General features: G+C 40.6%; 4 non-coding genes across 4 annotated transcripts; all 4 read left to right on the top strand.

Moving 5' to 3' along the window:
- Window positions 1–4,197: 4,197 nt before the first annotated feature.
- On the top strand, window positions 4,198–4,338 carry LOC119894470. Its single transcript, XR_005442933.1, has one exon. It is a non-coding gene; the product is annotated as a U4 spliceosomal RNA (small nuclear RNA).
- A 758-nt stretch (window positions 4,339–5,096) lies between these two features.
- LOC119894471 lies at window positions 5,097–5,237 on the top strand. Its single transcript, XR_005442934.1, has one exon. It is a non-coding gene; the product is annotated as a U4 spliceosomal RNA (small nuclear RNA).
- A 756-nt stretch (window positions 5,238–5,993) lies between these two features.
- On the top strand, window positions 5,994–6,134 carry LOC119894468. Its single transcript, XR_005442931.1, has one exon. It is a non-coding gene; the product is annotated as a U4 spliceosomal RNA (small nuclear RNA).
- Window positions 6,135–6,895: 761 nt separating this feature from the next.
- LOC119894469 lies at window positions 6,896–7,036 on the top strand. The gene has a single exon (XR_005442932.1). It is a non-coding gene; the product is annotated as a U4 spliceosomal RNA (small nuclear RNA).
- The last annotated feature ends 6,895 nt before the right edge of the window (window positions 7,037–13,931 follow it).

The following is a 13,931-nucleotide window of genomic DNA, read 5'->3' as shown; positions in this document are numbered from 1 at the left end:
AGTTGGTACATTACCATCACTGCATTATTTTTTAGTACAGGTGGCCAAAGTCAACACTGGGAATGTTGATGCCATGTTAGTCTTATGTTCTACAGATCAAATCAAGATCTGGAAATTGTTATGATTCTACACATTGTCTCAGTTTTACCCTTGGCTGTGCCCTTGCTATGCAACTGTATTGTCAGTATCTATCAGTCTTGTCATTATTTGTATCACCAGGTGAAGGTTGCCAGATATACTGTGGAGGCAAATCTATAGATGCAGAGATAACAGATGGAGCAGTTCACAGACACAGGAAACTGTCATGGTGGTGAATGATAAAGGTGTGAAGAAAGACTCAACAGGGAGGCAGAGGAAGGTTATTTCAAGCGTAAGGAACACTTTGATTTGAATGGCTTCCTGACCTAGCTAAGTATGCCTCCAGCTGTCAATATGACTTATAAGTAATTACAGAGGGAGGTAGGGATATGTGAGCGATCAAGCTATGGCTACTGTATGCAAGGCTCAGATCCTCTGCAAAGGCATGCGCGACAAGGAGACATCAGGTTTGGCATAAAACGGACAGACTGGCTTATGGTGCCATTCTGACTCAGTCTGGGAATAACCACAAACTGGGAATAGCAGGGTGGCAGCAGTGTGTGGGTTGGTGTGAACAGTCTGCAAGTGCGTGTGTGTCTGCAGGTCAGAGAGAAAGAAAGACACAATATTTGAGCAAGAAGATTGAAGTTTAAAGATGCTGGTTGAGTGTAATATATATTACAGATAGCTACAATATACATGTAGATATTTATTTTATACATTTATTGCTGTGTGGCATTAATCAGTGAAACTGAAATAATAATGTAACACTGTGCTTTTGACCTTGAAGTTCAGGGAGAAACTAAAAGGCACTATGAGTGACATTTGTCTTCTCTTATCAGATGTCCCCTTGCACTGGCTGAGCTGTCACTTTACCCAAGAAAAATGTCATTGTTTTCCTCTCTCTGCTCATAACACAATTTAATCACAGTTTGCCCAGCTCATCCTGTATTGTCCAGGTGGCCCTACTCTGAGAGGGAACAGAGGGACTCTCACCATCAATAAATGTCCTTAACCAGGCTGATGTGATGTAGCCCGGATTAAAAATGGCCTGTGCAAATCCAACTACACTTGTGTGTAGTTAAACAAAGACACACACACACACACACTTGCATACACACATATGCACCATATCCATTCCCTATTGAGTCAGTAACATCAGTAATTCAAAGAGGTCATGTGTCCTTGACAAGGTCTGCAGAAGTGTGATTATGGGGAGAAAGCTGCACTGTGTGGTCTAAGCTGGATCAGCCTAGTTGGCACATCCACAGTCTACAGACTTTACTGACAAGCTTACATTTCCCAAAACCAAAACAGTTTTACTTAATCTACTATGAGATGTGCCACATGGTGTAAAACAGGTTAGATTGTAACCCTGGTATGACATTGACTTTTCTTCTCTTTTTTGAGTCTTGTGATTGATGGTTCTGGAGGAAAATAGCTCTCAGCATGTTGAAGACTATGGCTGCCCACTGAGCCCCTTTTGGACGGCACGGTATTATGTGGGCTGCCCAGCAGCCTGTGCTGAATGCCGGAAACAGCTAAGCCATCTGTTACACTCTATTTTCATCTCTCTGCTTACCAGCAGGGAGAGCCATGGCCCAAAGGGACTTCAACTGCTCTTACAGAGTCCTGTTTGTTCAACAGGTCAAGTCTGAGCCTTGAAGTGAGGGACCACCAAGCCAGATCTCATTTATGGCATGGCCCAGGTGATTACAAGACCTCACACATAGCTTGACTGGGTAGAGCTGATGATAAAGGAGAAAATACTAATGCAAAAAAGTAATCAGGTGCCTGAGAGAATTAGAGGAGATTATTGCTGTTAAATGACCATAACCCAATGTGTCCTCAAATGCTTTTTAAGCCAGGTTAAAAGGATCACCTTATGAATGGAACTTTGTTAATATAATGTGTTTCTTGGGTTGAGAATAGAGAAATGTGTGCTTTCCAGGTGAGGATGAAACAGAGGCTGGCAGGATTCATTTGAGATTACTTGGCGCAAACATGGTGTAATCCCCTTATCTGCGTACTTACCTGTCCCTGACAGTGATCCAAGCCTCTATGAACCTCATTGGCCTGACTTTCTGGCAGGAGCAAATCCCTGTCTAATGTGTCAGCCCAGGCAGCTTTAACACCTGGCACGCCAATGCTTATCTGCTGAGCACCCACAAGCACCTGCATTATCCTACTGAAGCTTCACAACAAGTGAAAGAGCTCCTAATATTCACACAGGGAAATTACAGTTTGTGCCATACCCCATGCACACAGCGTGCAAAGTACATACCATTACTAAGGGATTATGACCTGATGGAAATACAAGTACAGTATCAGGCATCCCCAATTTTGGCATCTTGTTTCCTAGTGGCTGATAATCCTGGCCTATTCTTTTAAATTAATGAATGATCTAGCTGCCTTACTACTACTAAATGATTTGATCCCTCTTCATCCCACAATCTTAATACCTTCATTAAATCTTTATATAATCCCTAGATCCAAACTGAATTATCTGTGTTGGTCCTCAAACCCGTGGTCTTCAAGGTGAAATTTCTGCATCAGCACTGTGCATTCCTTTGCATTTCTACTGAAAACATTTATAAAAGAAGCTAGGAATATGACCAATTTAGTTAAATAAATGTCATAAAACATGCGTTACTAGTACTACAATAGTACACCTTAGCCTACCTCTTTAAAGCTTTGTTAGGGATATTGAATATTCAGTCATATGCTTCCATAATCGTCTCTGGCCCAGTGCTTAAAATTAATTGTCTTCAGCAAACATGGAATTTGTTTAAGACAATATTATGAAAGGCCCATTACATATATATAGGACAAGTGCAAATATGAAAACGAAAAGTCGTTTAATGAGTTTCCGGTCCGGCCATTTTTCATTCCTGTTACACAACTTCAGGCTATGATCATCACCTCTCAGCATCTTTGTCGGAGGTACTGCCCAGGTGGATGTTACTCATCTAACGCTCAGTATGGATTAATGCATCTGTGCTTTGGATATAACACTTCGGACAGTTCTGAAGTTTTTCCTCCTAAAAGTTTTTCTTCTTCAACAGACTCCCTCCCAAGGAGGCCGCAGCAGCGAGCTGCGAGAAAAGTAATTTACTTGCTAGGCTCTTTTAGAGGAGGCAACTAGCATGGCTCGGTATAGCATTAGTACTATAGCCTACCTAATTTCTTCTGAATCATTATTTCTTATAACGTCAATTATTTAAAAACGTATCTGGACGGTGATTAATCGCGTCAGTTAACTTTAACGTTAATTATCTCAAGGGTGTAAATTACTGTTAAGGCATGCTGAACATGCTATATAATGTTTTTGGTAATGTGTTAGCGTTTGTACTTCATAAACATAAACCGTGTTAAGGTTGTATAACGTTAACTTTGCATATTTTGTTTGAAAGTTAATGTTAAATATTTGGTTACTAATGAAATCAACAAACCCTTACAGGGGAAATAGGGCAGGGTTATCCTTGTCTATGCTGACATCTGGTGGTGTTTCAGTAACATAGCCGAGATTGTCGAGGGACGGTTGGAGCCATCATTAGCATTTCTGTTGAAATATTGTTCTTAAATGCTGGACCTTGGCGGAAAAAAAAATCTACTACAGGGAAGTCGCTGTCTTCTGTTGCAACACGGAAACAACCTGAAACCCGAGTGTGTGGTGTGTAAATGCCAGCCATTCCAAACAGGAATTCGCGATTAGAAATTGGATCAAAGGGGGCCACCGTAGACTGTCGCCGCTTATAGTAGGAATGCTCATATATTTAAAATACAATGTGGAAGTGTGTTGTTGATAAATTTTATATGCTCAATGTTTATCCAACATTATGCCTTTAAAAGAAGATAAACTGTCCGGTTGGGGCGGGACTGACATTATTATCAGAGCATGGGGCTCTGTATCCCATGATGCATTGCGTCATGGCGACAGTTTAAAATAAATTTCATTAATCAGGAATCCGCAAACTACAACAAGCAGCGGGTTAGTACAATGATGTGGTGATGATTGTGCTCAGTAGACGGTATGCTTGTCTTGAATGGAGGTTGACGCACCGTAACCAAACAACATATGCAGCCGAGTGACTCCCCTGCGCATACTGATTTCAAATCAGCTTTGCGCAGTGGCAGTATCGTAGCCTATGAGGTTTATCCGAGGCGCGATTATTGCTAGTTGAAAACTTTACCCAATACCCCGCCTTGACGACTTGAAATATAGTCGGCAATGGCAATTTTTGACGGTCTCTAAGGAGACTGATGATTATGTTGAAATTAATTTATAATGAACTATGCTGAAGAGCCTCTGTAACGTGTAAATACACCAGAGGGTCTGCAGGTTTAGGAGTAGTAGCATAATCTCCATACATAATATTATACACCAAGAGCATATAATATGGCTACAGTGTGTTGCAATTATTACGTCTTTGTATGTTTTACGACTACACGCTGCTGCTGATTGTTCTTTATGTCTTCACTTCGTCTTTTAGAGAGTTTGATAGTGTTTTGCCAGGTGAAATATACTCAGGCTACAGTGGGTGTAGAACTATATTTGGTAAGCCAAATTAAAGAGGTGCATTTCTCGAGAGCTCACCAGAGTTAATCTGATAAAAAAATAAAAAATCTTGAACCTTCTTTGGAACCTATTTTTTTAAAGTCCTATCTAGCCCGAACCACATAGTCAGTCTATGGCCCGAACACGGAAATAAATAGCTCCACCTATCCAACTTACTATAAGCGTCTCCCCCGCAATCAACAGCTGACCTGGCAGTTAAATAACACACAGAAACAGCATGACAGCAACATGTTAACCATAAATATATATGTGCACGATTTAACCTGACAAAATAATTTAATAATCACAAATAAAGTAGCATCTGATCCACATGAAGAAAAAAAGTAGCATCTGTATAGAACTGGTTTCCTTTACGGTCATTGTATAGTATGCATGTTAAATCCATAGCAGAGGGGTGTGGAGAACTTAAAGACACCCAACTCAGCTGCAGCCCATAGGTATTCTTGCGCAGTGGCAGTATCGTAGCCTATGAGGTTTACCCGAGGCGCGATTATTGCTAGTTGAAAACTTTACCCAATACCCCGCCTTGACGACTTGAAATATAGTCGGCAATGGCAATTTTTGACGGTCTCTAAGGAGACTTATAAACGGTTAAAATACAATACAAATGGCACTCTAAAAGAAAACTTGCAAGTCAACTGCTTAATTTTCTTAAGTTCTACCAGGGTGTACTGCAGGTTTAGGATAACACATCCCGACCTATACTATATCCATAACATTTCTATAAGGTTTATATTGCTGCTATGTGTTTTAATTACATCTTTGAATGTTTACTGTTACACACTGCTGTTTTTCATCTTCACTTCTTGTTTTAGAGTTGTAACAGTCTCTGAGGTGATACTGTATTTTGGCAGGTTATATGAAACATGCTCAGGCTACAGGGGCATAGAGTAGTATATTTTGGTACGCCAAAATAAAGAGGTGCATTTCCCGAGAGCTCATGAGAGTTACGTAACTGATAATTAACCTTTTTTTTCTTGAACCTTCTTTGGAACCTATTTTTTTAAAGTCCTATCTAGCCCGAACCACATAGTCAGTCTATGGCCCGAACACGGAAATAAATAGCTCCACCTATCCAACTTACTATAGGCGTCTCCCCCGCAATCAACAGCTGACCTGGCAGTTAAATAACACACAGAAACAGCAGGACAGTAACATGTTTACCAAAAATATATATGTGTACGATTTAACCTGACGTATTAATCAAACAATCACAACTAAAGTAGCATCTGTATAGAACTGGTTTCATTTAGTCATTCTACAGTATGCATGTTAAAACCATAGCAGAGGGGTGTGGAGAAATTAAGCACACCCTTCTCAGCTACAGCTACTCGGTATTCTTGCGCAGTGGCAGTATCGTAGCCTATGAGGTTTATCCGAGGCGCGATTATTGCTAGTTGAAAACTTTACCCAATACCCCGCCTTGACGACTTGAAATATAGTCGGCAATGGCAATTTTTGGAAGTCTCTGAGGAGACTTACATGAGTGTAATTTCAAATCAAATGGATGGATAGTGTTATGATGAAATATACCGTTAAGGGAACTTTGATACTAAATATATATATTTTAAATATACAACGTCGGATAATTTCGTAGCGCCCAAGTGAATTGCATGTCAACGTGATGACATTTCAGCCGTGTAAATTGTAATGGATTTAGTTTCGTTTTGATCTGCTATTCCCCCTCACTGTGAAAACGCGACTGTCATTTTTTCAGTTAAACACTTTTTTTTTGTATAGGGTTAAATATTGTATGGTCGGAACCTTTTCGTCCTCGTTGTCTGGCTGAGTTTTAGGGTGCCTTAAACAAAGACGTACAGGCAGATACGTCATTTCCGTTGATAACTTCTTTCAATTGTTGCGTATTTATTTAACGTTGAAGTTGTTGTTTTTTATGTTGGCTTGTTTGTGCATTACTTCATTCGTATTGATAACAAGTTACAACACGAATCGACTGCAAAGTTAAATGAAAATATGTTAAATAATAATGACAGTAACGTTACGGTTCCAGGGTTACACCTCTGGACACTTTCACTGTTTTCTCCCATCTCTCCCGTCTTCTCCACGTGCACGTTTCTATTTATGGAGATGTTAGAGTCCTCATGGCCACTCTCTGTGGACAACATGGTATATATTTCTACGTAATTATAACCGTATTATAAACCACACCTATTGTTAAACCCTAACACAGAGGTGTGCGGCCGGGAACCACCCCCTCGCCGATGCGTGTCGTTCATCAGCTTTGCGCAGTGGCAGTATCGTAGCCTATGAGGTTTATCCGAGGCGCGATTATTGCTAGTTGAAAACTTTACCCAATACCCCGCCTTGACGACTTGAAATATAGTCGGCAATGGCAATTTTTGACGGTCTCTAAGGAGACTGATGATTATGTTGAAGATAAAGAAATGGAAACAGTAGGAAGAAGTTCTGAAGGGGGTTTTGTCCGTTAGGGTAGGCGTGTATATGGTGAAATTTAAAAATTATTAGTGTGAAGTTGCTTGCTGTAGGTAAGTGACATTATATTTAGTACTCCCAGATGTCTGGGAGGTTATTGCTACTCATCTTACTTCTGCACTATGATGCACTTTTAATACTGACGTACTGTTGAGAGTTTGTGTGTTTTCAAATATATTTTTATTATAATATGCAGTAGACTTCAATCTTCTGAATTGTAATAAAATTTTGTTTACATTGAATGTTTATCTGTATTTGTGGTGGGAATTTAAACTACTGTCTGAACTATCTCTTCAACCAAATCACACACGTCTAGGCTATTCTGTGTGATTTCGTTTTGAGAACTAATGGGGTTTCCCTCACATTGCAGATGTGTCTTTTAATTGATACACGAGAATTTGTCTCTCCTTACTCTTACCTAATTTCATACATGTGAGATGTACACTCACCTAAAGGATTATTAGGAACACCTGTTCAATTTCTCATTAATGCAATTATCTAATCAACCAATCACATGGCAATTGCTTCAATGCATTTAGGGGTGTGGTCCTGGTCAAGACAATCTCCTGAACTCCAAACTGAATGTCAGAATGGGAAAGAAAGGTGATTTAAGCAATTTTGAGCGGGGCATGGTTGTTGTTGAGTATTTCACAATCTTCTCAGTTACTGGGATTTTCACGCACACCCATTTTTGGGTTTACAAAGAATGGTGTGAAAAGGGAAAAACATCCAGTATGCGGCAGTCCTGTGGGCGAAAATGCCTTGTTGATGCTAGAGGTCAGAGGAGAATGGGCCAACTGATTCAAGCTGATAGAAGAGCAACCTTGACTGAAATAACCACTCGTTACAACCGAGGTATGCAGCAAAGCATTTGTGAAGCCACAACACGCACAACCTTGAGGCGGATGGGCTACAACAGCAGAAGACCCCACCGGGTACCACTCATCTCCACTACAAATAGGAAAAAGAGGCTACAATTTGCAAGAGCTCACCAAATTGGACAGCTGAAGACTGGAAAAATGTTGCCTGGTCTGATGAGTCTCGATTTCTGATGAGACATTCAGATGGTAGAGTCAGAATTTGGCGTAAACAGAATGAGAACATGGATCCATCATGCCTTGTTACCACTGTGCAGGTTGGTGGTGGTGGTGTAATGGTGTGGGGGATGTTATCTTGGCACACTTTAGGCCCCTCAGTGCCAATTGGGCATCGTTTAAATGCCACGGCCTACCTGAGCATTGTTTCTGACCATGTCCATCCCTTTATGGCCACCATGTACCCATCCTCTGATGGCTACTTCCAGCTGGATAATGCACCATGTCACAAAGCTCGAATCATTTCAAATTGGTTTCTTGAACATGACAATGAGTTCACTGTACTAAAATGGCCCCCACAGTCACCAGATCTCAACCCAATAGAGCATCTTTGGGATGTGGTGGAACGGGAGCTTCGTGCCCTGGATGTGCATCCCACAAATCTCCATCAACTGCAAGATGCTATCCTATCAATATGGGCCAACATTTCTAAAGAATGCTTTCAGCACCTTGTTGAATCAATGCCACGTAGAATTAAGGCAGTTCTGAAGGCGAAAGGGGGTCAAACACAGTATTAGTATGGTGTTCCTAATAATCCTTTAGGTGAGTGTATTTATTAAGAACCTGTGGTCTTCTGAATTTGCCTTTTGACTATGACAGAATGTCTCCTTGTCACGGTGCAGTGTACTTGCCATATCAGCAGAGGGCACTATGAAACAGGATATGGGATGGTGAACCTGAGGAGAAAATAAACCTTGAAGGAAAGGAACATACACTTATTTCGGTTTTAAATCTTTAAACATAAATCAGTTTGTTTTCTAGAGAGGTCATAAATATATTTTTTGTGTTGGAATTCTTTTTTTTGTTATGCAACTTGATGATTGCTGCATCTTGAACGAGTCTGTGCTTAAATTGAGATTCTCAATTCAAAAGTGAAAGTAACATTTGTGCAGTCGTGTTTTACCACCCTGTAGAGAGCCGTAATTGCAGTGATCTCTGATTAGAAGAGGGGTGGGTTTGAGGCACTCACAGGGGTGGATGGTAATCAAGTCAGTCTCCTCATTAGGCGCATGAGCTCAATACCTCTTCTCGCCCGGTAAACACTCTCTTATGCCCTTGCTGTCATATAAGCACACTGTTTTCTCACTTTATAATACTTATGATGTGGTTGCCATGTTTATCCGCCTTTGTCAGCCAAAATTGTACCTAAGGTCACAAGCACTCATCAGGATTGGGGAAATTATTTTTGTTATCAATTGTAAGGTTTCATCACCAATCTCAGAGACACAATGTATTTTGTTATTTAGACATGTTTCTGAGCAATCTGAAATGTTATTACTCTGGATTTAGTTCAGTATCTATAATTAATCCGAGGTTCAGATATTTTGTAATGTGATCATTGTAATCCAGCTGCCTGAAATGTATCTTTCCCCGACCCTGCTAATCAAATTGTGGGAAGAAATGTATCATGCTCTCAGACAAATGGATCATTTGGTTGTCAAAGGTGAAACTAAGGCTTTGAAAAGTGGTTTATATTTACATAAATTACTTGAGGCTGCTTTTTGCATTTATTCTTTATTCAGCGTGACCCATGATGCACTTGCTTTTACTATCTGTTATACCCATCCACTGAGCATTGATCAGGCCACACCAAGTGAGGTTTAAGGGGTTGATGTTTCCTGTGTGTGTGGTCCTCCTGACCTGCATATGACCTAGTGTTTTCTACATGTTAAGATCTAATTGTGGTACCCAGACAAATTATTAAGCATTATTTTGTCCAACTGTATACATTCAAATTTCACAGTTCTTCATCTGTCATAAATGAAATGCCAAGATATGGCTTTGTTCTATATAAGCCACACCTGGAGACTTGCCAAACGTAAACAAATAAATTGCACAGCATCACAGGACTAGTTCCTAGGTAACCATGTGACAGTCCCGAAAATTGCTATGGAAACCAGCATATCCTCTCTCTCGTTCGCTTGATCGCTCGCTCTCGCTTTCTCTCTCTGTTCTTTTAGGAAATGTGTGAGAATATTCCCTTTCCTGTGAATTGGTTTTACTATCCAGGTTTGACAGTTGTGGAGGAAGACACCGTCACGTCATAGAAAGTAATTTCCCCTCATACTCTGTACAAGCTGTAGAATAAATTCAGGCAGGCTTATATACCAAATGCTGTACAGGGGGAAAATGATGGTTGATAATAAAATGTCCCTAGTAGAACAGACAAAGCTTTCTGAAATATTAACATGACTTTTGTATGTTACCATGCAACTAACTGTCCTGCTTTCATGCTTTTCCTCAGACTGTATAAGATGAAAACCCTGATTATCCTGAACTGTTTTACAAATGAAGGCGTTTTTCAAGATCAGAGTAAACAAAAACTAGTTTGAATCATGTGCCTTAGATCTGTTGTTCAGCAAGCTAATTTGTTTTGCAGCAGGTCTTTTGTTTTTATGCTGTTTGTTACAAATCCAGTTACAACTCGATGCTCCAAATGGAAAACCAGGCTTCTCTTCAAAGAGTGAGACATCACAGCCTATTCTATTAAAAAAAGCAGGTGCAAATCTGAAAGAGATGCTTTGATTTGAGGCCAATTATGGACATCCTTGTTGCATCACCTTCTATGTGAGCAGTCTTCCTTTTTCCTCAGAGCCAATCCAAAGAATTAGCCCATTATTCTTGGTAGGTAACCAGAAATGTAGAGATCACACAAATGAACAGAAACCTCAAAAGTTATCAAGTTATTCAACACACCCAATTAAACATGTTCCAATCCGCTAATGCTCTCTCCCTCTTAATCACTGCGTGGTGTACACGGGGTTGCCCCCAATTAGCTGCCTCCTGTGACACCCTGACACCTTGCTGCATCGTGATTGTATTTCAGCTTCAATTAGTTTGGAAACCCTTCAGGCAGAGGTGATTGGCCTCCTCCACTCTGTATCTTATCCTTTTTGCTCTGTTTCCCAGTCTTTTGATTGGTAGGGGGTGTCAAAGGGTAGTCCACCATGTTTAGGAATAAAAGAGCCACAAACTGTAACTATTATGTTTTATTTGCAATGCTTTGCAGTTCTACGCAGATTAATCAGCTGAAAGCTTCCACATTGTATATATTTTTTAATTCATGATCCGTAGCAGTACTGTGGGGTTTGCCTGTGGTTTCATTATTGCAAGTTGAAAACGTAAGATAAAACCCTTGCCACGACCTTTTGAATCAGTGTGAGAATTGGTAGAAGTAGAATCTGAGGGAGATGTAATAATCAATATTTCAACAGACAATTTTAGTTACCAGCAAGCACATTATTGTCAAATTATTAATCTGCTAAAGTCAAAATGGAGAAACGACATCAACTAAATCAGTTGAACTCTACTTCGTCATCGAGTAGTATGTAGCTGCAGTACCGGAGGCTGCTGTTTCAGGACCACAATCCTGGGACCGGAGCTGCATTTCTAGGACCCTTGTTTACTTTGATACTGCCAGCTAACTATTTATGTTACTCTTGACAGCCCCCTGAAGCCAATGACCCTTACCACAACCATCACCGAGTGTGTGCCTAAAGTTATTGATTATATGCAAGTCAACCGGCAGACAGGGTTAACCTCCTTTGTGTTGCTGTGCATTACCACCACCACTCCACTAGATGGCGATGTTGCAAAAGAGCTACGGTCCTAGAACTGTAGTCCCAGGATTGTGGGGCTTCTGAAACTGCAGCCTCCGGTACTGCAGCTACATGATATATAAAACCTGTCCAGCACAGGCACACTCAGATTTATCCTGCAGTACAGAGGCCGGGGCTGGTTTAGGGATACAAGGAGAAGAACAACTGTTATGAAGTGTAGAGAGCTTAGTTAGATAAGGCTTGTATATCTTTCTATTCAACTTGCTTCAGCTGATCAATGACAAAAACACTGTCAATATTTTAATATTAAAGTAAGGTTAGGTTTTCTTTAAATATTAAATTATGTTGTTAAAGTGAAATGGCAGTAGCAATAAACTACGTTAACTGTGGTTAACATCACTGTTAGCTTTAGGAAGCCTATAGTGCCTAAATACATATAAAATGTAACGTTTCTTAGATACATTCCCCCATATTTACCTGGCCAGGGTCCTCTATCAGCCTGAGATACATCATGTGGCGGCGCCGGCGGTGAAGTACCTCTAATTCCTCTATTAAGAGGTAAGATATCAAAATTAAAATATTCGTCCGCAGCTGTGAAGGTCACTAGGCGACAGGAGCGGCGCTTCCCCACGCATGGGTAAGGATGGGGTCAGTTGATGACGCAACAGACAGTTCTCCGTAGACCAGACCGTCTCATTTAACAATGGTTGGTTTGGCCTTCTGCGGCCGCATGCCTTTGTAGGCCGCAAAGGCCACGCCCTTCGAAGGATGCGGTCCCTGAATTGAGACACAGCTATAGAGGGTATGCATTGATGTCACTTCCCCTTCCGGAACACGCTGAACTGAGTGGCACAACATCTGTTACCATGGCTGCTTTTAGCAAACCGGGAGTAAAACAAGTGATTATTTGGTCACATTAAAGGCAGTCGGACTCAACAGTGATCCTTACTGCTTACCAAAGAACCAGTGGTCTAGCTCTTTCCCATTTTAGATGTGTTGTTTGTGTTTTAGCTGATTCAAGCTAACACTGCTGCTCGTCTTTCTGCCACTCAGTGAACCTAAATGCATTCTGTGACGTTATGCGCATACCCTCTATTGTCGTCATCACTGATTAAAGGCCTTAAAAAGCAAAAACAGCTTTCTTCTGTTGTAGCCGTCGCCGAGGATGTAATCTGTGTATTGCCAACAGCACTGCAGCCAGATCTGACAGCAATTTCGTGTCCGGTGGTCTCTAGTTCAAATCACTTAAAATACTAGATTCAGATTATCTTACCTCGCCATCAGAAAGATTAATGTTGGACCAAAATGTTACAAACTGCTCACCAAAGACTGCAGTTCACAGCCAAAACAAAAGCATTATCAGATGCAATGGTTATTCCAAAAGGTACACAGATCTACTGAGATTTGAGCCATTTAAAGTTTTTGTTCTGTTGGCATTTTAGCTTCACTAACACCAAAATGACAGTAATAGTAAGTGAGCTAGTGTGATTTCACACTCTTCAGGGTCCACTCCTCAAATGCTGCATTTTTCATGTTTATTATGCATAAAACTGGGGTAATCCTTCTAATTGGCTCAGCAGGCTGACAATAGATATTCACGCTGTATAATTGTAACTAGGCTGTCAAAAGATTTAGCTTGCAGCTTCTCATTTCACCTTTGTTATTGTTGGTTAAAATTACAAAAGGCTGCATTAACAGTTCTGTGAGTAACGTAATGGCAGGCTAACCCTAACCCTAACCCTACAGTCGAAGCTTCACAGCGAAAAAAGGATCATGCCATTTTGGCGATATGGGGGTGCTCAACGTCTGATTTTACATAGAATTGCCAGTTTTCTCCCAATAAGTTAATATACAGGCTATTACAATACACATTTCAATATTTAATGCTATAAATAAACATGTAAAAAGAAAAAAACTTCCAATAAATGTTTTTAAAGTGCGTGAATAAATCCAAAACTGTAACCCTAACCCTGGGTCGTCAGTGTGCATGTGTAGGCGTAGCGTGTGTGTGTGCAGTGGCAGAAGAGGAACACTTGCTGAAGAGAATGAGCCCCAGCTTCACTGGTGTTATGCCGAGTTGTCCGCACCTCGCGGGACTTTCGGATAATTTATCACCATTGATCAACCACACAAAGAATATTATATTGTTTTTAAACAGGCGCTACT

Source organism: Micropterus salmoides, unplaced genomic scaffold (assembly GCF_014851395.1).
Source record: "Micropterus salmoides isolate LMB-PRFRI ecotype aquatic unplaced genomic scaffold, ASM1485139v1 Ms_hic_scaffold_8, whole genome shotgun sequence".
NCBI classification, from domain to species: Eukaryota; Metazoa; Chordata; class Actinopteri; order Centrarchiformes; family Centrarchidae; genus Micropterus; species Micropterus salmoides.
This window is presented reverse-complemented; position numbering and strand designations above follow the sequence as displayed.